At 42.5% G+C, this 26013-nt stretch overlaps 2 long non-coding RNA genes across 3 annotated transcripts in view; one reads left to right on the top strand and one right to left on the bottom strand.

The window, feature by feature from the left end:
- The window catches only part of LOC105454233, a 206387-nt gene that overhangs the window by 28477 nt on the left and 151897 nt on the right, over positions 1-26013 (top strand). The gene's annotated exons all lie outside the window — the stretch shown is intronic.
- LOC105454231 lies at positions 7903-10747 on the bottom strand. 2 transcript variants are annotated; one of them, XR_974967.1, is made up of 6 exons: positions 10457-10747; positions 9915-10136; positions 9708-9854; positions 9336-9619; positions 9044-9232; positions 7903-8352 (listed from the first exon to the last, which is right to left on the bottom strand). It is a non-coding gene; the product is annotated as an uncharacterized LOC105454231 (long non-coding RNA). The 2 variants fall into 2 exon arrangements; XR_974968.1 differs by lacking the exon at positions 10457-10747 and adding an exon at positions 10215-10295.

Genomic DNA, 26013 nt, shown 5'->3' with positions numbered 1-26013 from the left:
TCAAGAAATCAATATTAACTGTAACAATTCGCACTATTGCACTTGCTAGTATGATAAAGAAGAATATTGTGTGTCTCGTTATATATTATATATTACTTTTTCAATCAAAATTAATTTTTTTAGTTTGTAATTGGCCAACATTTTTTTCTATGGCAATAAAATCCATTTTGATATAATAATTATACAAAACTGAATAATAATTCCTCTCGAGCGATAATATTCTTTTAAACGTCTGTGAATTTAGTACCTCTACCATAAAAAAATCGAATATATGTCATAATAAAGTGCCAATTTATTGCTCCTATCAATTTACAGGAAATAAATACCAAAAGTGGGAATGCTGACTTTTACGTTACGCTAGCACTCCCGAAAAACACGTTTAGAATACTGTAAACATAAAACAGGTATACTAAAAATTGTTTGCTAATTTTTTTGTTTTAAGGTAATGCAAAGAAATATCGAAAATTTTGAATAATTATACTAATATCAATTATTTATAACAATATAAGAGTAAAACGGTAAAAAATACGAATCTATTTAATTATATAAGTTTCTAAACTATTTCTCGAATCAAATATATGCGAAACATGTTACTTTGGAATTTATTGCTCGCGAAACAGTTTAAAAATTATCATATCCTGACTTACAATTAGTATAGATCTCAATCGGTAGAAACGAATGTAAGAACGCCTAAAAAAACAAAAATGCGCATATCATAATTAATAATAATAATGACATTTTGTAACGTAATTATTATAATTCGCGGCGCACAATGCATGTCGTTATACATATATTGAACGTGTGATAATTAATGATAATTAAGAATAGTATATATACGGCTGATGTTCCGCTATCTCTCTCTCTCTCTCTCTCTCTCTCCCTCTCCCTCTTCCTTTTTCTCTTTCTTGAACGCAGAAAAATTGGCATGCCTCAAGACTCGTTGATCATTCTATATATAACCATGAAGATTCTAAAAGGACGGCTCTTAATGAAAATGTCAGGGCCCGGGCAAAAAGGTACGGGCAAGCGGAATTATTCGATACTCATTGCAGCAGACCCATTGCAGCCTCCATCGGCGCGCGATACGTGCCACTTCTTGTCACTAATTTTTCACCGTCTTCGTTGATTTGCGCTCCGCCAATGTTATACTTCTCGTCACGGACACTTCTCTTCGATCGCGCGCGTCGCGAACGTATATACGTACTTGGCCGCGCGTTTCACGAGTTCCTCGCGCTTTCGACATTCTCGCCGGCGGAATCACCTGCATGCAGGTAATTGGGATTCTGTGGCGCGTAGTAATCTCCTATCGATCTCTTATTATTCGCGGAAGACGTGCCTTTTCCAGAGGTGGAGAACGCTTCTGCGGTTCGCAGAAGCGTTATGAAGCGAACGTCAATTCCGGGCGCACCGCTGAGTCCTTTGCCACAACTCCGCCGCAAAGATTATAGCAATTTCCCCTTTTATAAGTACCCAACTCGCGTTTTGTCGCGGTGACGTTAAAAGCGTACCAGGAATTGTAGCGAAGAAAATCGGCGTTGAAAACGTTAAGACTAATCGGGAAGATTGTATAGATACACAATGAACTACAATAGCGCACTTTCTATCAATAAAAAAAAAAATAATAATAACGCTGAAGAATTTCAAAACTCAATTAACCATCGCGTAAATTATCTCTGAAAAAATCCTTACAAATTCCGTATAAAATTGTTGATTCATAATTGTTTTGTATCGTACGAGGGCACTTTAATCTGTACATCAGATTAGTATTACTCAACACGTCTCAGTATATTCACGAGAGTCGCAGGTAGATGTGACCGTCTGCCCGCCTTGTAAGGATCTGTTGTCACGACGGAGACCGTTGGTAATCCGCAGGAATTAACGCGTCCCGGGGAATGAACGTCGGGAGACAGATTTATGCTGACCTTCGTTGTACCTTTATAGGAGCTATATCACAGCAAGTAAATGCACCGGCACGTATCTGCCAAGTGCAAATGCGTGCCGGTGCACTTACTCCGCTATAATTATACGCATAAAGACCGCTCGCACAAAAATCCGCCGAGACGAACATAACGATAAGGCCGCTACATCTCAATTTACATATCGGTACATGTTTTATTCATTTGTACCCTCTTTTTGAACATCATCCTCCCGTCAAATCTTTTATATATTACATCTGCATATTTTGATATTCTCGCGTTATTTGACCGCAAGTAACTAATATAATATCGAAATATATACGTAGAGAATGCGGCGATTAATTACAAAGCAGTGATATAACAAGAGATATCTTTCGAGATCCTGTTAGATTAATACCCTGGCGTGCAAATGGCAGAGTTTCTTGTCGTTTCCGGCGTTTCGTTTCAAACTTTACGCCGTGTCAAACTCGATGCTGGCGAGTGCGACGCACGTCCGTAAGAAATATCGGCGGAAAACCTGAACACTCTCTCTCTACGTCACATCGGCCGCCGCCGCGGCCTACGTCTCTCGCCGTTGCACTTTAACGGCGCAGCCACGCAGAAATAAGTGCAGCGGCGCGCTGCGGCACGTCGTACGTGAATCGATCCAAGGCTCGCCGCGCACGATCCTCGCATTCCTGTTGCAGCCGATAGGCACAACCGCCACCGCGTTATTACGCGCGCGATGCTCGATATACATCTGAATCACAGTTGTAATACAGCTTTATAATGAGAAATTGGGATAACCATTTTCTCACAAAAAAAAATACGCGGCATATAATTTAATTGTTTCCTGTTTCGGAGTCACGTAACGATGAGACGATAGATTGAAACTATAATTCTCTGCTGATTAACTGAGATACATCAGCTTCTCAATTAAGAGGTTCTAGCGCGTATGTGAAAGTCGTCGAGCGTGATTTTCACCACTTTGAGAGAGTATTGTCGTTAAATATATCTTTAATTTTATCTTTCCTCAACGATACGTTACTATACGTAAGTTTATTTCACCAATTAGTGTTATTTACGTCACCACGTGATTTGTATTTAAATGCAAATTTTGATGACAGCGATATATCTTTTTCTCTTGTTTACTTTTATTTACAGGAAAAAACAACTTCAAGTTTTACGAGTCGCGAAAATAACGCTTGTGTCTTGGTAACAATAACATAAGGTCACACGGGTTAATTGGTACAAGGCGACGGGATTTTTTTTTTCAAACGTGTCGTAAAACCTCAGACGACTTGGATTTCGTAAAAGGCGCGGTGGTGGCGCGACGCAACCGTTTCCCTTTCATTCGTGCATTCTACGCTGCATAAGCGCGCACTCCGTGCACGCGTGGGCGCGCGCGTAACTGCACGTGCACGTGAGCACGCGTGTCGGAACGTGCTATACGACATGGTCTGTTCGCTCACGTGTGCTAATAATTCGGCAAACAAAAATCGATTTACGACATGTGAATTCCTTCAGCCCGTATCGAACTACATACTGATGGAGGTTTAAGATTGCGAAAATTGAAGATTAGAATTCGATGATTAGATAATTTTAATTTTTTCTATTCCATTTCATTTTGATTGGTCAAATTGGTCAATAATCTTCAATTCGCAATTCTCAGTCTTCGTATTCTGATGCGGACTTAAGATCTTTAATCGCGAGCAATGCACGCTTCGTATTTTTGCTCTCGTAAAAATTTCGCGAGAATTCAAAGATATCTGAGAGTCAATTTGGACAGATTTGTCTATAAACGATTGCAACAGGCTTGCGGAAATGAGGAGATAAATCAAATGACGGGCAAGAAAATGCGACGCGTACACTCGGATCATTCTTGCGATACACAGGGGCCTTTTTGCCAAATGCCAGGCTGCAAATGGAGTTAATGTAAAATTGCCGATACGGTAAATAGTAGCGATTAAATTTATGGCGTTTACTTGCGGTAGAATATTGCGCAAGCGACGCGGTCGATTTTACGGCTGACAAAGATCGATGCTTTTACGTATAGACGTGACGCTTGTGTAACCGCGAGGAGACAGATGATCGCGCTGGATCGCCGAGAAGCGGAGTCACCTTGCTCCTTTTAAGCATTCATACATATTAAACACCTCAATTTCACTCTCTCGCGGCCGTGTACGCACCATCTTTGGGTTTCATATTCACGTTAAATTGTGCAACTGCACGATGATGCATCGCGTAAGCATACGCCTGTCCGACGTGTCCATTTAACCGTGGATTGTCTCTGGCTGTTGCCGCTTTAAAACTTCCGTTGTGTAGCCGTGAATCGAACGGAATAATTTCACAAATTTCTAATTATTTAATTTAATTAATTGTGCGCGTGTTAGTAGGCGCGTTAGGCGAGTAGAAATTTACGTGCCGTCGTACGGTTGATGTTTTCGCAGAGATTCAAGCTTCACGGGCTCGTTTATTCGCACTTAAAGTAACAACGTCATTGCATGCGAAAACAGAGCGTAACAGTGCGTGGTACAGTTACTCGATGCTTTTTTTTTGACGTATTCGCCACAGGCTCTCGTCTAGGCCTCTCTTCCCTCCACTTACGAGCGTTTTACGATGGGCAGGCTGGAGGGTCTTCCTCGGAACCTAAACTGGGTCGATTCGTATCGAAAGGAATTCCGCGACGTTAATGTTGTATAATTCGCGCAGTGAATATCCTGAGAACGATAAAAGTTGCGCGCACGTGTGCTGCCATTATCGATCGATCAAATAATTCTACCTCGGCATTGTTTGCGATTTTTCTTTCTTTTTTTCTTTTTCATCGAACGGAGATAATTCGAAACACCGCCGGCTTTACGAGTGTATATCGCGGGACAAGTAAGGAATGCCTCTAAATACCGGTTATGGCCAATGCTGCAATGACTACGCGCGCGCGCTGTTCATTGCTACTTCGCGGGATGCAGGATTTACAAGACGGTTAAACGTTCGTTTGTGATGCAAGCCACCGTCGATGAATGTATACGTAGGTATTTCTCCGATATTTTCAGAGATCGAAACTCGCGCCGAGGTATCCCAATTCTCTCTCGTAAAAAAAAAACTCAACTCTTTTTACGTTCGATGTATGAAATCACTGAATCGTAAGTCGGTACAATCGTGCCGTTTTATAATACAGCGCAAGTAACATTTCAAGTTACGCAATGCGACGCTGTAATACAGATTTATTTTTACGACAGTGAAATATATGAGATAAATTAATATATTTATACGATATGATATATTCCTCAGCTTTAGAGGCAAGTATAATGTTACACGCCGCAAATGATTCTTTAAAGTCGCCAAGTTAATCAAACGGAAAGTGAAATCGCGATAGAGCTATGAAAGTTCGCTTTTATCGCTGCCAGGAAGTTAATGTCGCGGTCGGATAAGGATCGAACGCGTCGCGAGTTCGATGCACGGATCCGGCGGCGTTATTTGTCATATGGCGCGCCATATAATATCGGCAATCACACTGGCCATTGACGCCTTCGCGGATAGACCGACCGACCGGCCGGCCGCGGCCGGTGTGTTCCGCGTGCCCGGCGTGTCTGGTGACCAGAGTACCGTGCAATCGTTTCTGATCGACGGAATATATCCGCGACCGGGTTTGTTGTATACGGCGCGCCAGTTTTATGTACTGGCCACGCGCGACGGACACGCATTACCAACACCGCGCACCGCGCATTAAATTACGCGTATCCGTGTCAAACGCGTCGTTACGGAATTGCTTATAAACCGTTAAAAACGGCGGATGATGCCCGTCGTTCGACGATTTTTCTTAATCGCGCTCGCGCGTGGAGGCGCGCGTATACGAGCGATCGAGGATTACGGTAAGGCGCATCGGCGATACGGTGTCGGCTCTTTGAGGTTTCTTGAGGTTTCTTTCCCGCTCTTTCCGTCACCTACTTTAATCAATACAGCATAAGATGTCTCGTGGAATCGCGTCTTGCTTAGCGAAAAATTTAACGTAGCGCAGCGCGACTTTTTATATCTTTCTACCTTATCAAATAAATAGTTCCGAATTATAGTTTCTGTTTGAACGAAATGCGATTAAGTAAATTTAGTGAGAAACAAAACTGGAAATATTAAGTCACAGAAGTATGACGTCTTCAAATTTGGATACATTGATTGATTATAACTCGCGAATTCAAGTTTAACGCGTTCACTAGGACGCGGCGTCCAAGAATCTTTACGGCGTCGCGACGTTCGCGTCTCTCGATGCCGCGTACGTCGTAAAACCGGACGGTTGCCTAACGTTACGATTTACCGCGAATCGCGCGGGAGATCTCAGTTTAATGCGCGGGACTGGCAGTTTAATCGCGCCATGGCGCAATAATCCCATGGGAAACGTCTCCGCCTTTTGCGAACGTCCGATCCGTATCGAGCCCGGCGGAGAATTTGAGTCCCCCCCAGTGAACGATCTTACAAGTCATCCTCGGCAACACACCCGTCGCGATAGATCGTCGGACAAATGACGGAAATGATCGCGGCGGGTGTGTATGTGTAATAGCGCGGGACCCGATAAAGACTCGCTTCCTGGTATCTCGCGAGGGAGATACTTCAGGAACCGATATGCACCTTCCCGCGCCGTTGTTCTGCAGCCCCATGGTATTTGACAGAATAGTCGTTAGCACCTCGTACAACGCCGGTTGTGCCGTGAAACGATTTGCCAGATACGTTGCGTAATTGTTGTAATAAACGATCCTTATTATCATAGCGAGGCGCTCAACAGACGGGGCGTGAAAGAAACGGTAATTACGCGCTCCCGCGATACGCGTTAAGGCCTCATCGTTGCATCGTCCGGAAACGGCCGGCCGTGAGTCGCTTATTCAACCGATAATTTATTTGCTCTCGATTAACTTCGCCGCCGGGAAATGTTATGTTACGCGTGTAAAACTCATGCATTTTTTTCAAGATTTATTCACTCGCGGAAGCATCACGATACAACAAATTATTTGAAAATGCATTTTCTAAGATCGATTAGCAACGTGCATAATTTCTCCATTCAGACGAACATAACATTTTAAAGAAATGCATTTACTTCCTTCCTTATTTACTTTACCATGATGTATAAAGCGAAAATATTAGATATCAGTTTTACTAATATCATGCATAATTGTTTAGTTAGATAAATTTGAAAAAAAAAACGCGTTTTAAAATATTCTCTTTTCTCTGCTGTAAAATATTCAGCTGCCGAGCGTCAGCTTTCTGAGATTTTTGTACGCGGACTCGTCTGCTTCTCGCCTTACATGCCTTATATTCCGCGCGCGCGCGAGGCGCATTTTTCTTGGTTCGACGCAAAGTGCCGGACATGCAACGTTACGTAATGATAATAATAAGCCATCTTCGTAGTATCAGCCGTGAAAGCTACGCTGCGAGTGGTTATTATTATTGCGGCACACGCGGCTCGCGTAAGACGAAAAGAGGAAAAACGTCATCGTGAAATTATTATCTAATGAAAATGAAACGACGCAACATACACATGAGCGTCGCTTGACCGTCGCCGCTGAATCGGAAAAAGTTTGCCGACCCCGCCGCGATATCGCAACGCGAAACACGTTTTACGCAAGAACTCACGTTTTACGCTCGAGGGACGCGTAACGGATAGGCACGAGAGTTATTGATTTCTTTCTATTTTTAACGATACGTATCGTTGCTTGAACGTTACGCGCGAGAAGAAACATTATTTTAATTGTGAAATTTTCGTTGCAAATCTGCAGATTTTCATCCCGTTATCTTGAAAAAAGCGCGAATCAATTATGTAAAGTGAAGATATTGATTGTAATATCAAATTGTGTGCTGCATCCTCGAAGCTAGAAAATTCTGCAATTAAGATCATGATAATAATGTTGAAGAAAGCGCTGATTGCACTTTCCCGCTATAAAAAAATATGCGAGATACGTTATATATGTCGTTTGGATAATTACAAAAATACATTTTTTTACTTTAACAATATGTATTTACATTAAATATTATAAAATATATATTTCAACGAATACATTTTGGCGAAAAATCAAACAATCGTGTACATATATGCAATAATAATTATTTACGCATAACGAAGTCAGGTTTACTCAATGTCATGTAGTAGACTCATTTTACGATTATACACATGGCTGCCGAAGTCAGTAGTTAGTAATAGATTTACGTTCGCTCGCCGACAAAGTGGTGGAACCTCGATTTTAATTGCCACGGCCTAAGCACTCGTTAGCTCCGCTCAATTATAGCACGGTGAAACGAGGAAGTGGAATAAAGTTAACGCCAATCGCTCGGATCCGCATTGCTGGGCATCGCTGCCGCTAGTCATCGGATTTCATTTGTTTATCGCCTCTATTTGTAATGACTAGCCGATATTTCAAGTGTCATAACACGCTACTTGAAAAGGCGTCGAGTTGCATTACTTGATAAACAGTGCGGTCTAACGAACGAAACGTTATAGATTGCAGATTATCTTTTATTTAAAATGAGTTATTGAATTATTTATTTTTGACACTCAAGCTAAACTACCGAGAAATTTATTAATGTCAATGCGCTCGTTCGTATCCATTTTCTCTAAATATCGCAGACATTTATTACCCTGAAAACATTACTTGTTATTGTGAACCAGTTTTCTAATTTTTGACGAAAAAATTATAGATGGAGATTGAAAGGATCAAGCTTCTTTGCTTTAGATTGAAACTGAGAATTGTCGTGTGGGCGTATACGAATGCTGATATATATCAGAGACAATGTATCGAGCCACAATATTGCCGGTAACGTAACCGGCTTCGGTACGAAATGCGAACACTTTCGCCGCATCTCTCCGATCGAGGGCGATTCGCACGTTCGTCGGGTGGAACGAGCGTCTCCCGCGAATTCCCGAGACGGAGACGTACGAAACGCGACGCCGCGGATGTCCCGCGAATCCCGTCACGCGAGTACCATTATGATCCGGTTTAGAGCCGTGTCGTGGAATCCAGGTAAAGCGAGCCTGTCTCGCGCGCGCGCGAATAAAACGTTCTCGCTCGTTTAACGGCAACAATCGCGTTCTCACTTTCGATAAACCGCTCGTAAGAAAACCGCACGGACATAAGTAAAGGCCGCCCGGTGCCGTATGTACCTCAATGTACCTGTGCACGCGGAATATCCTCTCAGGGGGAAGGCGGGGACGGGAATATCCTCGCATATGTGTCGCCGCGCGTAACGACGTGGACTTGATGTGTACATCGCGCTTAAGCATGCGTGTACACGCCGTTTTGCGCGCGCAAGAAATTCCTGATCAACGCCCGTAACTCCTCATTAAGCGGATTCGTTTTGTGCTGTGGACGTAAATGATACACAATTTTTAGGGAAAGTATATATTTTATTCATGTATATTTAAAAGAGATAATATATTTGATAAAACTTTAGCAAAAAACATACGTATCATAAAAGCCTTAAATATTCGTTGTCACGAATATTATTAGTTGAATAGTATAATGAAAACGAGATTTATATCATCTTAATGTTTTAATCACGAAATTTTTTATAAATTAATTTAATACACAAATTTTTGCGATGTCAGCGATTTATTCCTCGAGATGTATATAGCATAAGTAAATGTAATCATTTCTGGTTAGATTATAGCCTTTTTTAAATTTTGTTTTTGTCACTATTTCGTTTGTATTACTATCGTGTTTCGTAGTAGTACAACTATCAACTATCAACTAAAAATCAGATGTAAATATTAGTCATACATTGAACAGTGATTGTGGCATGATAAAAAAAAAAAGAAATCGTAAAAAAAGTAATAACCGACTCCTCCTCGAGGAATCGAGGTGACCGAGTTTTCAAGGTTTAACCTGTATCCTTGGCAACAAGTTGAAATGTACATTTATAAAATACTTTTGCATCGCGCTGGCACGACGACGTCTTCATTATTAACGCACACGTTCACAATTCCTGGAACGAAAAGAGTCGAGAGGAGAATACGTTGTTGCAAACGCAAAAATATATACATACTTGCGATGTACATTCTCTGTCGAAAAAAAAATAAATAAATAAAACTGTCAGGGGGTTTAAATGATCCGATGCACTTGTATTTCCACTCTCATTTTTATCGCGAGAGAGCGGTTGCAACTAATTTACCACACTTGAGACAAGAGGGAGATCTTCCCGTCCGTCCCCCCGAGTGACTTCATTCATCGGCGTCGGGCTCCCCCGGGAGTTTATCAAAGCGAGCAACTATATGTGAGAAATCAATTATCCAGATTAGCGTCGCGAGATAAGGGGCCTATTATGCCGTCGTTAAATCTTAATTACGTTCAACGTCCGCGCTCTCATTCCGTGTTCACCGGAATAGCGCTGTCGGCTACGCTCTCCTGCCGCTCGATGCCGTGAAATATATCTCCATTATTATTAAGTCCGGCGACATCTCGCCGTCGCCGTCGCCGTCGATGCCGGACGCTATAAGCTTGATCGCGATGGGCAGGAGCTCCGGCCGCGGGCGATCGTAGTCGAAGAAAAAATCGCGAAGCGAAGGAGAGAGAAAAAGAAATAATTACCCTTCAAACTTTATAATATTCATCTAAATTGGACTCTCGATCTGGACGGAACGCGGTTGTTGAATCAACTTGAAAATAGTTGTTCCTATCGTTGTTTTTATCGCAAAATCCAAAGATATTGAGATACGTCATCCGTATGTAAAATTGGTCGACAAAAATGAGAGAGATGGGACGCGAAGATGGCCAGTATGATTAGTAGTCTGGAAAGCCATATTTTACAAAAGGATAGGCTAACTTCACGCGCGTATGTTTTTTCATATTATTATTTATAATTTTTACCAATCATCGAGAATGGACTACCAAACGTCAATAAACAGTCACCAAACGAATGCTTGTAGTTATGATTACTTACACAGTCTGAAAAGCCATATTTTGCGAAAGGAGGGACTAACTTCACGCGCGTATATCTTTCTTTCGTATTATTATTTGCAACTTTGACTACTATTCATCGGGAATGGACTATCAAATATTACCAAACGACCACCAATCGAGTGGTAATGGTCATTAGTAGGGAGATCAACTTCATACAGCTCGTTTCCACTCGCCTGAAGAGATCTACACATGAAATGAAAGCTAGGACCGAGCGAGAAGAGAGAGAGAGAGAGAGAGAAAAGAGCAGAAAAAATGAAGGAAAAAACGGACCAAAGAGGCGCAAATGCAAACTAATCGCGCCGTGATTGGCTGTATTCATGCGGTCGACGTTTGCGGTCCTTTCTTGATCCATTGATGGATGGATCGTGGGTTTGTCCGTCCAATATCTGACCGAACTCAATCTGTCTTTCCTTCTCCGGAGCTGCGCGCGTGCACGTCCCTGCTGGCACGCATGCCTCGCGCGTACGCACACGCGTGTCGGCGCACGTTAAGGTATGCACTTGGGTCAACACGAGAGACATGTGGGGAGGGAGAGGAGAGAGATCGCGTATTATAGTGCCGTGGTGCCGTACTCGGGCGAGGCTCTTAAATCCCTAACGACGAGGCTTAAATCAATCACCGTAATTAACGTGCGCTTTGTACCGCTAGAGCGTAGATTAGAGTGTTCTTATTGCACGCGGCAGGATACGTCTATTCGCGCTCGCTCATCGTGTCGGGCTAGTGTCTATACCGTTCGTCGCATTGATTTAACAGTCAAAAATACGGAAGGCGAGGCCCCTGTATTAATTAGTTCCGCCGTCTACTCGTGAGCATTGCGCGAAGTCATGAATCCCTCAATTTCTTTTGTCCCTCTTTAACGTGGAATATCATTAAAAAAAAAAGATAAGAATCTCAGTTTTTATATTAGTCTTTATCGCACTCATTGTTTTTAAATTAGATTTATCTGTGCACGTTATTAATTTACAAATCACGGGTATTCTGTAAAGATTAAAGCGATGGGAGGCAACTTATTGTTAGAAAATTATTATGTTATTAATAAATTCCGTTAAAGTTATTATTAGTAATTTAGAGATAAGTGATACAACAGTGGTAAAAATACGCGATCGTTTGTTTTCGATACACTTTGCGAGTATCTAAAGCGTATCTCGTGCAAGCAGATGATTAACCTCCCGACCTAAAATTAATACTGACACGGCGAATAATTGGTCGCGCTCCGATAATTCCGAGACGTGACTTATCGGTGCGATAAGTCGCGTAAAAAAATTCAAATTTCGATCGCGATTCGACCGATCGGCAACCGAGGCTGAACCCATTGTTAGCGTAACGCGTACGGCTTTTGACTTAAAAGCGGCGCGGCCGAGTGAACATCAGACTGATTTTTCGCACACGATTCCGCGCTTTGCTATAGACAATTAACGACGCTGGGGCTTGCTCCGTTGCAGAGGCTATGATTCAATTGCAGTTGCGCCAATGCACTGCTTAACGGCCGAACGTAACGTTTATCGCTCATACCGTCGCAGACGGATGCGTATAACTAATGGAAGGTCCGCGTGGCCGACAGGAGTAATGAAATTTTATGTTTCTCCCCGTAACGGAGGGAGAAAAACGCTCAACGTCCGGCGTCGCACGGTCTGGGCGTCGGCGTAATTAGCTCGAAAATTGGCGTGACAACGCTAATGCCGAAAAAGACCGTAATGAGACCATTATTCCGCTACACTTTCGCCCCTTCGGGGGAACGGACACGCACGTACCTGCGCGCGCAAATAATAACTGTTATGCAATCAGGCCGGTTTTATCGCGTCCTTGCACGAAGCCGACGAGCAAATATAACCGGGGAGCTCCATGGATCTCTAACTTCTTTGTAAATTAAATTGCGCGTAAATTAAACACGCTCGCACTCATTATTTCTCGCCGTACCACCGGTGTGTTCAAGGTAACGCGAGCCATTATTGTTCGAGCGCTCGCCGCGCTTTGAGTTCCCATTTTCCCTCCAGCGATCCAGTTCCCTCGCCCTCGCGCGCGGAACGGTATTTTAAGGCGGTCGAGAAGGAAAAAAAAAGAGGAGAATCCTCTCCGCAACTCTCCGCTGATACTCATCACCGTATTTCACACGTGCGCGCGAAGGAGGAAAAAAAAGACCGTACTGATTTTTCGCGAGTTAACAGCGGTCTGTCGCCCTTCGGGATAACTGTAATCCCTAGTCCATTCTTCGGGCGCATGAACCGTAACCGACGGTTGACAAGCTTATCAAATTGCACGCCTATTTGAGATTCTCATTACACGCATTACAATGGATGACGCGGTGATATCTATCATTATGCACACACACGAGGGTCGAGGAAGGCCGGTCAGTGCTTTCATCGGGTAGCGTGCGCACGTGAAAACTCGGCTCGAGAAACGCGAGGTCGTTGATGATGATGCAATGAGAAGACATTTGAAAACTGACTTGATAGATCAACATGAATGTAAATCAACGATTAAATCGTTATGGGTAGTTTCTTCTTAATCGAAGAAAAATACTTTTATATTTTTTTTTCTGTGATAATGTAAAAAGGATTTTTTCTCCATTGACAAAAAAAGTTGTTAAAATAACTAAACGCGTTTTGTTGAGTTTTTCTTTGATTTAATTATATATGTTTTTAAATTAAACATACATCAATAACATTAACATGATATTTTTGTGAATTAACAAGTATTTTGTTGAATTAACAAATATTTGTTTGACAGCCCGTGACCGCTATCTGTATAGAATCAAGAAATATTCAATTGATTTTACACTTTTTTTATCTCAATGTCGATTAAAAAACAATCACTAGTAACGAGTTAAACATCAATAATTTAATAAATCAACCATTAAATCGTTATAAGTAATTATTTTTTAATTGAGAAAAAAATCATTTTTAGTGATAGATAGTTTGTTAGTAATAATTTTATCAATATAATTTACAAAAATAAGTTACGCATTTCTTATTCTGATGTTATTACATCTTGATAAAGTTCCAAGTATATTCCGTATCTCTAATATTTGCAATTTATAATGTGGTCTTTCAAATATAGCTTCTTCTATATATAAACGGTTATTTAAAAAATTCTCGACGAATATACACGAAATTATGAAGCGAACATTTAACGCGTTCAACGTCTTGCATCGTCCGAGCGGTTAACATGGCCTCGCGCAGATCTCGCCGATACCACGCACGAGTATCTACATTTTCATATGCTGATTCTATCAAACGCAGCCACGTTGGAAACTCGAATCTCATTAATTCCGCCGAGCCGGCCGTAGCACCTAAATAGTCGGAAAGCAGCGACCATGGCTGACAGCTTCGGTTGTTTATCCCACCAAGCTGTTCCTGCCGAGGTATTTCCAAGACTCCGCTGTCTTACTGATTCCGTCGATGGTTGCACGGAAAAACTTATCGTCGCGTGTCCCAACGTCAGGGAGCTGTTCCTCTTTTCGACGTAGACACGTTAAACCTGCTAAATCCAGTGAAATCGGACTTTAAGACTCGCACCAGTAGAACGCTATACATTGAGAGAAGCAAATGCGAATTGATGAATATAGTCTTATGCGAAAGTATGCAGGGGGGGAAAATAAAGAAATTTATTTTACGGAGAACCAGAATAGTTCCTATCCTTAAGGATTTCTTCCCCTCAATGCGTGTTTGCATCCTCCTTTTCGCTTCCAATTTCTCATCCGCTTCTGGGATCCGCGTGCAAATGGGCTAGGCCCCGACCATGCACGTGCGCGTAATTCGCGCATATTCACGTGCACGGCCACGTGTGACGGGCTACGCCGGTGCGTACGCGCGCGCTCTTTAAACAGCAGCGCTGTTCTCAACAAAACAAGTGGTCTAGCCAGTCCACGAGCAAATTACCCACACTTATTCCACGGCCACGTACGTAAGCGAGCAGCCAGGACGTCTTCATCCCGACAACGGCGGGCTGCTGCTGTTGCTGCAGCTGCAGCCGATGCACCGCGAACGAGCGCGCGCGCGCCGGCCTGTCCCGTTGCTCAGCCGGCCATGATTTTTCCGGTCTCACGCACGATCGGTTCCATCGATAATTATCGACGTCACTTCTATACCCGTGACGTGCCTCCTTCGTCTCCGGAGAGTCGCACCATGAATCTGCATGACCCCTCACAGGACGCTGACCCGCGTGTTTTCGTTCGCAGACCTGCAAGTGAAGAGTAGTTCCTCCACGGTCGGGTGACGAGTGAATTGAACGGTTCCTTAAGATTTGCTCAGACTATTCTGTATTGTAATTATTTATTCTTAAGAAATTGATAATTATTGAGATAAACGCAATAAGACAGAAAATAACTATTATATAGGACGGTCAGTCGACGCAGTTTTTCTACGGTGTGAAATTCGTCTTTAGGAGGCAAGTTAGATCTTCGCGTCCTCGCGCGCGAGTGCATCCAGATCGTGGTCGTGTTCACGGATGACGCGTAAAGTCACTCCCACGGGTCCCGGTTTTAGCGATTTATCTACCCGCGATCCTGTTATTCCTTGAGTCGCAACGATCTCGGTAAATATCGCGATCGGCGCGATAAAGCGGCACCTTACGCGGCACAATACCGTCGTTTACGCTCCCTTCGAGTGCGAAGCAGCAACCGCGTCGTTCAAGTGAAGTTCGCGCAACGGTGTCCACCGCGAGGAGCGTGCGAAACCACGACGGATTAATGGACCATTCCATTTTACTATAACTGAATAATAACTGGAAACGAGACTTGTATATGCGCGCTCGCTCGCGCGCGCATATTTTGCGCGCGTACGTTGATAACTTCCGAGTCGTGCGAATCGTCCACTACAAATTTGTGCGACGTTTTAATCTTGAGCTTTACGGTAATATCAAGCGCGATACAAGATAACTGGATATTTACGTGTTAAATACCCAAGCGTTCACCAGGCGAAATTGATGATCGTTTTCTGGCCGTGGCCGAGAGTATTTTAATAGTGTTCTAGCGGCGAAATTAATTATTACTCTTCGGCGTAATACGAGAGAAATTATATTTTGCATTTTGCAAACAGTGATTATTTGTATCGAACAAACTTGTTAGAACTCTTCAAATTCTTCTCACATTCAGGCCATTATGCTCCCGTAGCTTGTTTCAATAGTACGCATTGAGCTGAAATAACTGTGTAATTTTTCGTCGAACAGTCTCAACGTCGCGAAGTTTGTTTCTTTTTTATCCTCTCGCGATGGTTGCACGTGAGAACGACTTCCCTCGATTGAAGGAAAAGAAGCCTTTCGGTGCGGCGGTAGGAACGTGACCATCGCCGAGGAGAATATTATCCCGGCCGTGCTAGAAACGAGCCTCCACATTCCTCGCAATCAGTCCAGTGTGTATACCTGTTTCTGATTCCACCGTACTACGCGGATAAAACATTCGCCCGGTTGGACCTGAATGCGTATATAGTGGGACGACCGTTCGCTGAATCGATCCGACAGTGATCGTGAACAGTGCCCGCTTAAGGACCGGTCCGCCAACTTCGCCGTCGGCGAAAGAACTCGCGGAAACAATGCGCTCTGTTATCGTGACGCTTCAGTGTCCATAACTGTCGCACGTTTATGTTGGCCTGACAGTCTCGCGTCCGAACGAGGATCCTCGAATTGCATATCTGAGCAGCTTTAATCCTCCCAGTTTCGAAACGTGACTCACTTGGACCGGTATCGACAAAAAAAATCTCACGCAAATCTTTATATTTGTACATTTTTTGCGAAGTCAAGTTGAATTATAATTATTACGTCTAGCCGTAGCGTATCAAATACTTAAAAATTTATTTTGGACATCAACTATATATATTTGTCGCATTGTTGGTATCTTTATCTTTATCCATTATCGTAAAGATTAGAGTTAAAGCTTGAGAGAATCATGAAATGTTCGATACATTATTTTGACATAGGTAAGATAGATAGGAAACAATGTTTATAGGTGCTATACGAAATTATTTTCTAGCGTCTCGCGCGATATTCTCTTGGCTATTTACTTGGTATTGCTGGCGATAATTCGCATGTGCAACCAAGCATATCAATGCGCCTTCTCTTAAATACCGTCCATGAATTTCAATACGCGTATGGTAATTCTACAGTATACAGTATTATTATAAAAGGCTATTTGATTTTGAAATTGATGTTGCAGTTTTCAAAACTATTTCTCTTGAATGTGAGCTTTGTATGTTAAAATTTTATTCTGTATTTTTTTTTATAAAGAATTGTTTTTCAAATTGCAATATCAGTTTGTTCATATTTATTTATTGTCAGTAAATATTAATCATTACTTGTGTTGACTTATAATGTTTTGTACAACTAAACACATGTTCAAATGGAACTTCTAATCTATCAGTAATGAATGTTTTCAATATAAGAAAATGATAACATAAGTACGGAAGTTTTAATCGGCTGTTTCGTCAAAGTAACAAATTCTAGTTTGTAATTATTGGATATCTAATTAATATTTTGTTTCAGAACATAAAATTTTTTACAAATAATATTTAATACAAAAATATATTTATATTTTTAGAACCATTTTCGAAATTTCTATAAATTAAAGATTTCTCCAAAAATCTGATATTTTATTGAAAGTATTGAATACTGTGCGGATAACACGTTCCAATTGCACACGACTAGACAATTAATCTCGATTGGGACAGCGCATATATGTATAGCTGCACGTGTGGCCGCGTCGATTGCGATTCTTTCATTTGATAGCTACGGCGATGAGGAAATGGTTTAGTCGCTATCGTGACTAATCGCGTTAAAACAAGGCAATCAATATTGCCTGTAAGTGTTTTTAATTTAGCGGAACTATAATGCATGAAATCAATTAATTTGTAATTGTCTTGACATGAAAAAATATTAGATATTAAGATACAATAATTAGACTATAATAATTATTATAAATAACAGCTTTTTTCAATAAAATTCGCATTAAAATTGTAATTAAAATTTATAAATGATGACATCTTATATATATGAAACACAGATTTCAATGAATCATTAAAAAAATGTCTCAAGAATCATAAAAACCATCAAGATCGATTCCTTGAAATTTAACTCAATTGCATTTCCCGGCGAGCGGAATATATTTCGAGTACGGATTATACGGCATTCGTACGAGAGAAATGTATTTAATTCGTGATTAAGGCAACCGATGAATTGCAAATCCCGCCGTTAGTCAGCCGTCACGCAGTATTTAATGCTTTTTGGCTCCTGCATGCGCGCCTCTCGCGAAAGCCCTCCTCGCCCGCGAGTCACCGTCAGCAATCTCCGCGCGAATGGAATTTCAATCTCCGCGCAAATGGAACACCGTGGTCCCATGGCGTAAAAGGTCACCAACCGACGGCGTGACGTACGAGCCGACGGACGGCTTGATGATGCTCCGGGTCGTAGCGGTCGGAGCGGTCGTTACCCGGGCTAAGTGGTCCCGTCGTTACCATGACCAGGGTAAAGTGCTCCATATTCCGCGTGTAGCCTGTCCGAACAACGAGATAATACGCGTACACGTACACCGCGGCCGTCCCCGGGTAACGATTTAAAGTCGGCGCGCTTATGCGGCATGCCACTTACCTTGGACTCCTGCCCACGTCCCCGCGGATATCGGAACTATCGGCGCATCCTGCTTTCGGCAATCGAGAGTTAGTTGCTAGCCGCGTGACGATCCGCGAGACGAGCAGACATCATTAGCTCTGATAGAGCTGAGTTTTCAGTCATTGAATTTTAATTAAAAGTCATTGCCGATGCATATCTTAACTTACTCAAACGATAAAATTAAATTTCTATTTATCTTTAAATTTAATTCTAATTAATTAATTTTTATTTATCTTTAAATTGTTTAATTTTTAACAGAGCGAAGAAAAAAGTAATATAATATTAACGCATTTAATTCAAAAATATAAATTGAACGAAAGAATTTAAATTGCGTGTAAATCGAATTCTTAATTAATAGAGCAATAAATTTGAGATAAATCTTCGCAAAAAAGGAAATTATATCGCGATTTGTAGTTATAAAACGCGTCGCGCATTTCTGTGAGCGCATTCTGTAATTCTTCTCATATAGCTGTCACTTAAATCGCATTATCCGGAATTATATGGAGAAACTGCAACATTACTTTTTGCTTGTGTCACGTTCACGTCGTTTTCCCAGTCCCCGACAGCAGCGTACGAGACGGTATGTCTCATCCGATGGTGTTGCGTGAATTCGCGAAGATTACACGGGCAGGTAATTCGCGCGAGAGCACGACACACGCGGAAGCTCACTCCAGTAACAATGAATCGTTGAAATAATCAGTCCTTTCGTAACGGCGGAAGGCTTTAGTAAGTCACTCAGTCAGTAGTCGGCCATTGAGGCGTGGGATTATATCGCGAGAGGTGCGACGAGAGGAGAAAGAGAGAGAAAATGAGAACTTGTTGCGCAACGCGACTCGTTAGAGAATGGGCCAATTTATCTTTATGACTCTAAGACAAGATTTTCGTACGCGCGCGTCCTCGGCGCAAGTCGAGTCCTTGCGGAGGTGTGTTACGCTCTCTTGCGACATATCACTTTTCACGCGCGCGCGGGCACGACAATTCACGTTACGCAATCGCTACTCGCGCTCCTTAATTTAGAAGCAAGCTGTCCTCTCGCATTGAGATTAGTTCGTTCATGCCAAAAGACGTGTCGAAAGCGAGTGGATGACAGAGTTACTTGACTCGTTATCGACATCGTTAATTATAATCGTCGAACGATTTCGAACAACGCAGCTCGTCAGCTCGCATATACGAAAGCAGCGTGTCGTCAGAGCAGAAAGATTCGTAAACATAGCGATAAATGCGGTATCTCTTTAGATTGAAACGTCTGTCAAATTTTATTTTACTTGGCCTACGTATAAATGTAAATTTTTTTTGTAGACTTAATCTCCACAATAAGTTTATCCTATTCGATAAATCTATTTTTTATCGAACCATTTGAGAATATCACTCGGGATCGTACTGCAATAAATATTCTTCTGCGATAACGAGCGCGAATAACTCGACATTGGGAGGATAAAAATCATACCAGTCCACTTGCGCGATAACCGGCAACTGGGAGACGATAGGCCAGATACACCGAGAAATTCTTTAACGACAATGTTCTTCGTTTCACGAGAGAGACTGGTTGTCCCAGTCTCGCTCTGATCTGTCCAATAATTAATCGGCGCGGATATTGGTCTTGCAGATATAATTAGTGCCCGGTCCCTTTAACTAAGTCCCAGAACTGTGTCTTAGGTTCTTCATTTAAATTCTTTTATAAAGTTTTGTACTTAACCGCCCTAAAGGGAACGAGGGAAGGGATCGGTTTGATTCCTTTTAGTCCGTATCATAATATCTAAACTATTTTCAACGTTCTTGCGCGCACGATGTTAATTACTCCTTATTAAAATTTTATCGTAATAAATTCTGCCTCGCGTTTCAGCGTGGCGGATTTTTACTCGTGTAAACGTATTAATTGGTGTTCCCCCGCGGAGGGGGAACTCTTTAGGTAAAACTGGTCCCGTATGCGTGCGTATGATGGTGGTAGAGATAATATCCTCGCATGTTTCTCGTTTAATCAACTCCAAACGTGGATTTCCATGTCATCTTGATACACCTTGCCTCTGCATGCGGGACTCCCGCCAGTTATCTGTATCGCATAACGAGAATTTCGTCTCGATGCGAATATATGGGCAAGGGTGCAGCCGTGCGCGCAGCGCGCGGGTCAGGGGGCAGCACGTTTCTCTCATTATGTTCCTCGCCTCTTCGAAATCCTAACTGTACAGCGCGCTCACCCCGCCCAAGGAGTCACCATCACCACCACCGCCGTCGCTGCCGCCGCCGCCGCCGCCGCCGTACATGGAACGCAGGAACGTGGTCGATTATTTCGCCAGAGTCCTCGATGAGGGAGCGTGCGAGAAGGTCGAACTCCGCCGCCGATGCGCGCGTTAAGGGTCTCCTCGGGAATCGGTCATCGTAATTTACGACGATGGAAACGGCCAGCGTCGCTTCGATCATTAAGCCCCGCCGATTTTCGCGTAAATTACGATTTTTTTGCGAGAGAGATGCGAGCTCAGAAATATATACGCGAGTTTCGGGGGTAGGATTTTATCGCAGTTGCGAATCAAGCACGTATCCTTCGTCAGTGTGGGAAAAAAAACCTTTCAATTTAAAATTTTATATTTATCCAGTTGAAAATTGATTTTATTCGAACGAATTGTGTGTATTTTCGTATTAAACTTACGGCTTTAGTTTATCACTGTATATCGTAGATAGAAATTACGTATATATGGCTATGCAGGATGTCGGTCTTGATGCCGTGCTTTCTGGCGAAGCAGCTGCACTGGAACGAAATGGAAATTTGCAAATTGCCGGTCGTGAGGCGGGTTAACGTACATAGTCGGGAGATTCCCGAAGGAAACTCGAAATCGCCTCTCCGTGTCGGTGAGTTCCGCGATCGGCCTTCCTCCCCCCCTCCTCTTTCTCTCTCTCTCTCTTTCTCTCTCTCTCGCGTGAGATGTTAAAGACCGAGGTGGTTCTTCCTCTCCCTCGTGGCGATGATCCATGAACGCGGGATGCATGTCGAGTAAGTACGTAACCCCGAGGTGCTTTCTTAGAACGTAGGGCTTATTAATCGGCGATAATGCACGGCAAGGTTGCCATGCGATAGCGCCGGAGTCACGCCATCTCGAGAAACCGCCATCTCGCCGCCTTGCCGTGCCTTCTAATATACGACATCCACTTTTCTGATATACGGCTACGTTACGATGATAGAAAGTATATTTTGATATTTTTCCGTGGCGAAGAACGATGGGTATAACGAGCATACCCGTTGCGTGGGCCGCAAGTTTCCGGCCGGCCGGGGTTGTTTCAGGATAATTATTAATGGGGGGAAGTATATTAATGTCGTCTTTTTCGATAATCACGTTTCTCCTTCGTGTAATATTATTAGTTAATTACACCGTGACGAGAGTTTGATTTATTATCTATCGAATTAAGTCGTGAAATACAACGACGTTGACAGTTTAAAAGCTAGAGCTTGCGTAACGTAATATTGCCGTGTAATCATCCGGTTTGATCGCTCGCGCTCCGATCTTATCGATATTTTATGGATGGAGATTACGGCGCGATGATGAAAAAGTAAAGTCCGCGGCGGTCACCAGGTTTGAAGGCGGCATTTTAATTGGCACGTACATACGGTCGCGAGCTCGCCCCGTAAGTTAGTTGATCGTGATAATGACATTTGCTCGGGGGACGCCGGATTAGTTTGCGGAACCGATCCGGGAACCCGTAATCCGTTAACGAAACCGACCTCAATTAAGTCGGAAACCGATAATGAGGTTCGCCGCGCGCCATCGGGATCGGGACAAGGTACACGACTAGTTCGCCGCGACTTATCTACTTTCACATTCCGCCGAGCGCGAAACGATTTGCCTCCGGTGCTTTATTAACGTACTTTAATTGCGAGTGCAAGAACCCACCGTATTCGGCGACGATTAATCTCGTTTGTCGGCTACGCGCGCATTTCCCGATGCCGATGTATCATTCCAAGCGCGTCAATACGGTCTCACTTGAAAAGAAAGAAAAAATATCTTGACGCCGCTCGTGATTGATCTGTAATTAATCCTCGGAGCAAATTAATAGCTTCGGAGTGTTCCATTGAGTCAATCTGGCATATTAATTATCTGTTTGAACAAGACGTCTCTAGAACATTTCAAAATCAAAATAGAATTAATATCTTCTTGCTCATGTGTAGACTGTTTCATACAAGCGAATTTTTTTTACTAAAATCATAGAAAGTGTTAGCTTAATTTAATCAATAATTTAGGAGTTTGATGTTTACAATGTATCATAGTATAACTTTTTCTAGGATTGCTATATGTGTTTCTATATATACGTCACGTATAATACGTGGTATACGAGATGTTATCTCATAGATTTTTTTGCATATGTATAATTCAACATTGTACATCAAGTTAAGAGAATAGCGTAATAATTGAAGTAATGTTATTTATTAAAATATAAATATATAGATTATAATAAATATCTTTTATTATAAACTACTACAAAAAGGTTAACAATATTTACCTTCTACAGTCACATTTGTTTTAATCACATTTGTTTTAATGCGTTTTAAATGATCATTAAAAGAAGTACCGCGGAACTTCCGCGTCCTTTTAGCCGATCGTCAGAAGTCCGGCAAAGTTCGCCGCCGGACCAACGGTCAAGAACCTCGTGAACACGAGAAAAGAAAATATCAGCGAGCGCAAAAGGAAGAGTCCTCTTCCATGGGTCGCGTACACACGAGGTGTGTCGTCGTCTTTCGGCGAGAGATCTTAAAGGCACGTTCACACGAGAACTCGGCCGCCAGAACCGCGAGTTCCCTACAACTCGGCGTAACCGACGTTGCGAGAATTTTATTTATCAAAGCGGATTAATTACCGCGATTAGTTATCTGGCGGGACACGCGCGTGCGCACGCTCCTCCGCGCAAAGACGCAGAAATTCGCAGGATGTTCGAGGAGGCTTACTACGCCTCTGGAGCAGCAGTTACTCACAGGTAGCGGACCCGCGGGAAGATTAAGGGCTTATTACGAGTGTGACGGACGATTAATGAGCCGGCTACTATGTAACTTTGCACGGCGCTGCCTGGCACGGGGCCCCATGCAAAATAAATTCGTCGGCTTCTGATTACAACAAAAACGCGTGCGCGCCGGCGCGCCGCGGGCGTGTTCCGCTATTTATCGCGGCCCATTCAAATCTGCCGATCGTGGCGTTCTAATCGTAGGCGTCGTAAAGCCGGGCTTACGTTCAATTCTAACGAGTGACGCCAGCTGCGTCGTTAATAAAGAGCGCATTATTGTTACGATCGACATATTAAATACGCGGCCAGATCGATACTGAGCGCGCCTACCCTTCGAGACCCCGAGGCTGTCGACATAAAATTTATTCGATTCCGCTTCGCATTAATATCAGCGAAAGAGTTAGAGGCGAACGTTGATTATCCCGAGATTCGTCTCTTCACCAAGATTTTATAACTTAATCTTTGATTTTGAAAATTAAATATTTAGTATTTACTGTCACAAATTTTATTTTGTTCTAAAATGCATTCTTATTTGGCTTTTTTATATCTGTCAAAATTTTGTTTGCTCAAACGAAAATTGTATATCGTTATGATATTTATTGATGAAAAATTCGAGACTTCATAAAATATATTGAAAGTTTATTATTTGCAACTAGCAATAGTATCAGGGATTAAATGAGTTTCTGCGTGCGTGAAGTTAGTATCCCAACAATAAAATTCCATGTTCTAAACAATTTTTAATTTAAATTTAAAAAATGAGATGCTAACTTATAAAAATTCATGAATTAAAAATTATTATTAAGTAGAACTGTTGTTATAAACCATAGAGAACTCTTCGTCTCTTTAAAACAAAGCGAAAACTGTAATCAGAACTATGGAATTTTATTGTTGGGGTGCTGACTTCACACTCGCTGAATTTCTTAAACGTTGGCATAAGCGAAAATGCACACAATTTCCATGCCGTTGCGTCATTAAGGCTAATTTTGGCTAATTTACGCGATTCTCGAAAGAGAAAGGAACAGAAGACGCGGTGTCAAGAAATTTACGTGGCTGTTAAACGAAAGCGAATCCGGTGTATCCGCGTGAAGCGCGACACGAACTCGCCGCATGATGCGAATTCACGCCTTTAGAAACACGACGCGTCACCCGCCGCGCGATGACCTTGACGTGACCTTCCTTTGAATGGAATGACCCTAACAACCTCGCCGAGGTCTCGCGAGGGCGAGGGTGAGCGTCCTTTGCCCACGGTGGAAACCACACTATCCCGAAGAATGCGTTTACATTACACCGGACGGTGTACAGGCACTAAAGCCGGATTTAATAAGCGGTTTCGTCTTTCGAACGCGCGACGCGACTGTTGATTGGAGGTCTAATTAGTGTAATTGGCATCGGATCGATCAGTGGCTAACATGTCACGGCGAGACGTTTCGAGGTTTCGTCGCCATCGGCGGTATCGATCGAAGTTGACGGCATCGATGAACACCGGATATTTCCTGTGCATTTTCTATTCTTTTTATATTCTAAATTCCTCACCATTAATTATCTCACTAGTTTCAACCGTTCTCGAATAAGCGCATCTTCGATTTTCTTGGAAATCTGCACTTATCGGCACTGAAAACTATTTTACTTGAAATTCAAATCGCTCCGGGATAATAAAATTTCCATAAGAAAATTTCCTCCCGCCCTTTTTGCTTTAAATACGGATTGTGTTATACACGTACGCACGACTAATTTAGTTCACGAAGAACTAATTTCGCTACGCTTCGCGAAAGAATTTAACGCTCTTTAAAGGATCGCCGTTTTCTATTTTTCCGAGAAAATAGGGCCGTTTAGGTAAAAAGGGCCATTTCACCGAGCGTATTAGAATCACGCGAGGCTCTGGAATCGCCCGAGGCTGCGCCGTGCGCAACGGAAGTGGCGATATCATTAGTCGTACCTGGAACCGAACTACGGGACAGAAGTACGGAAGCGTTCTGTGTGCGTGACGCGCACACAGGATCGCATAAACAACGTCCCAGTGAAAAGCCAAATGTTAGCGTATCCTCGTAATTGCTCGTAACTGTCGACACTCCGGGCCGTGGACTCGCTTACGCAAGAAGCATAATCTTGTGAGTGAAAATCATAATCGCGATAAATTAAGGAATTACGTAAATTTGAGAACAACACGGGCGAGACAACGATACACTGGTTTCATACTCTTTGGCTTCCCACGAAAACAATGCGCGATGTTTATCTTTGTAAAGTTAGCAGAATTTCGATAATTAATAGAATTCTCTGTTGGCTCGCGGCAGGCGATGGTTCTATCAGTTATATGAAAACGGAATGGTGGTTTCAGAGTGGTACCGATACTGTTGTTTACAACGCAACAACGCATCGGTATTATTTATTTCTACGCTCGTTAGCGAGTACTCGTCATTATTCCACGATAGTTTATCGAGATCACATTGCGTAGGCATGACACGAAAGCGAGTCCGGTTATAAATATTAATTAATTCATTGCGTACAATGCACAATTATATGGCTCATTTTTAATGAGAGTTCGTTACGAATACCTTATCAATCACGAAATAAACACAAACTAGGAAAACGAGATTGATAATAATCAT

This window comes from Wasmannia auropunctata, unplaced genomic scaffold (genome assembly GCF_000956235.1).
Source record: "Wasmannia auropunctata unplaced genomic scaffold, wasmannia.A_1.0 LD335987.1, whole genome shotgun sequence".
Classification (NCBI taxonomy): Eukaryota; Metazoa; Arthropoda; class Insecta; order Hymenoptera; family Formicidae; genus Wasmannia; species Wasmannia auropunctata.
The sequence above is the reverse complement of the archived record's forward strand: the minus strand, read 5'-3'. Positions and strand labels throughout refer to the sequence as shown.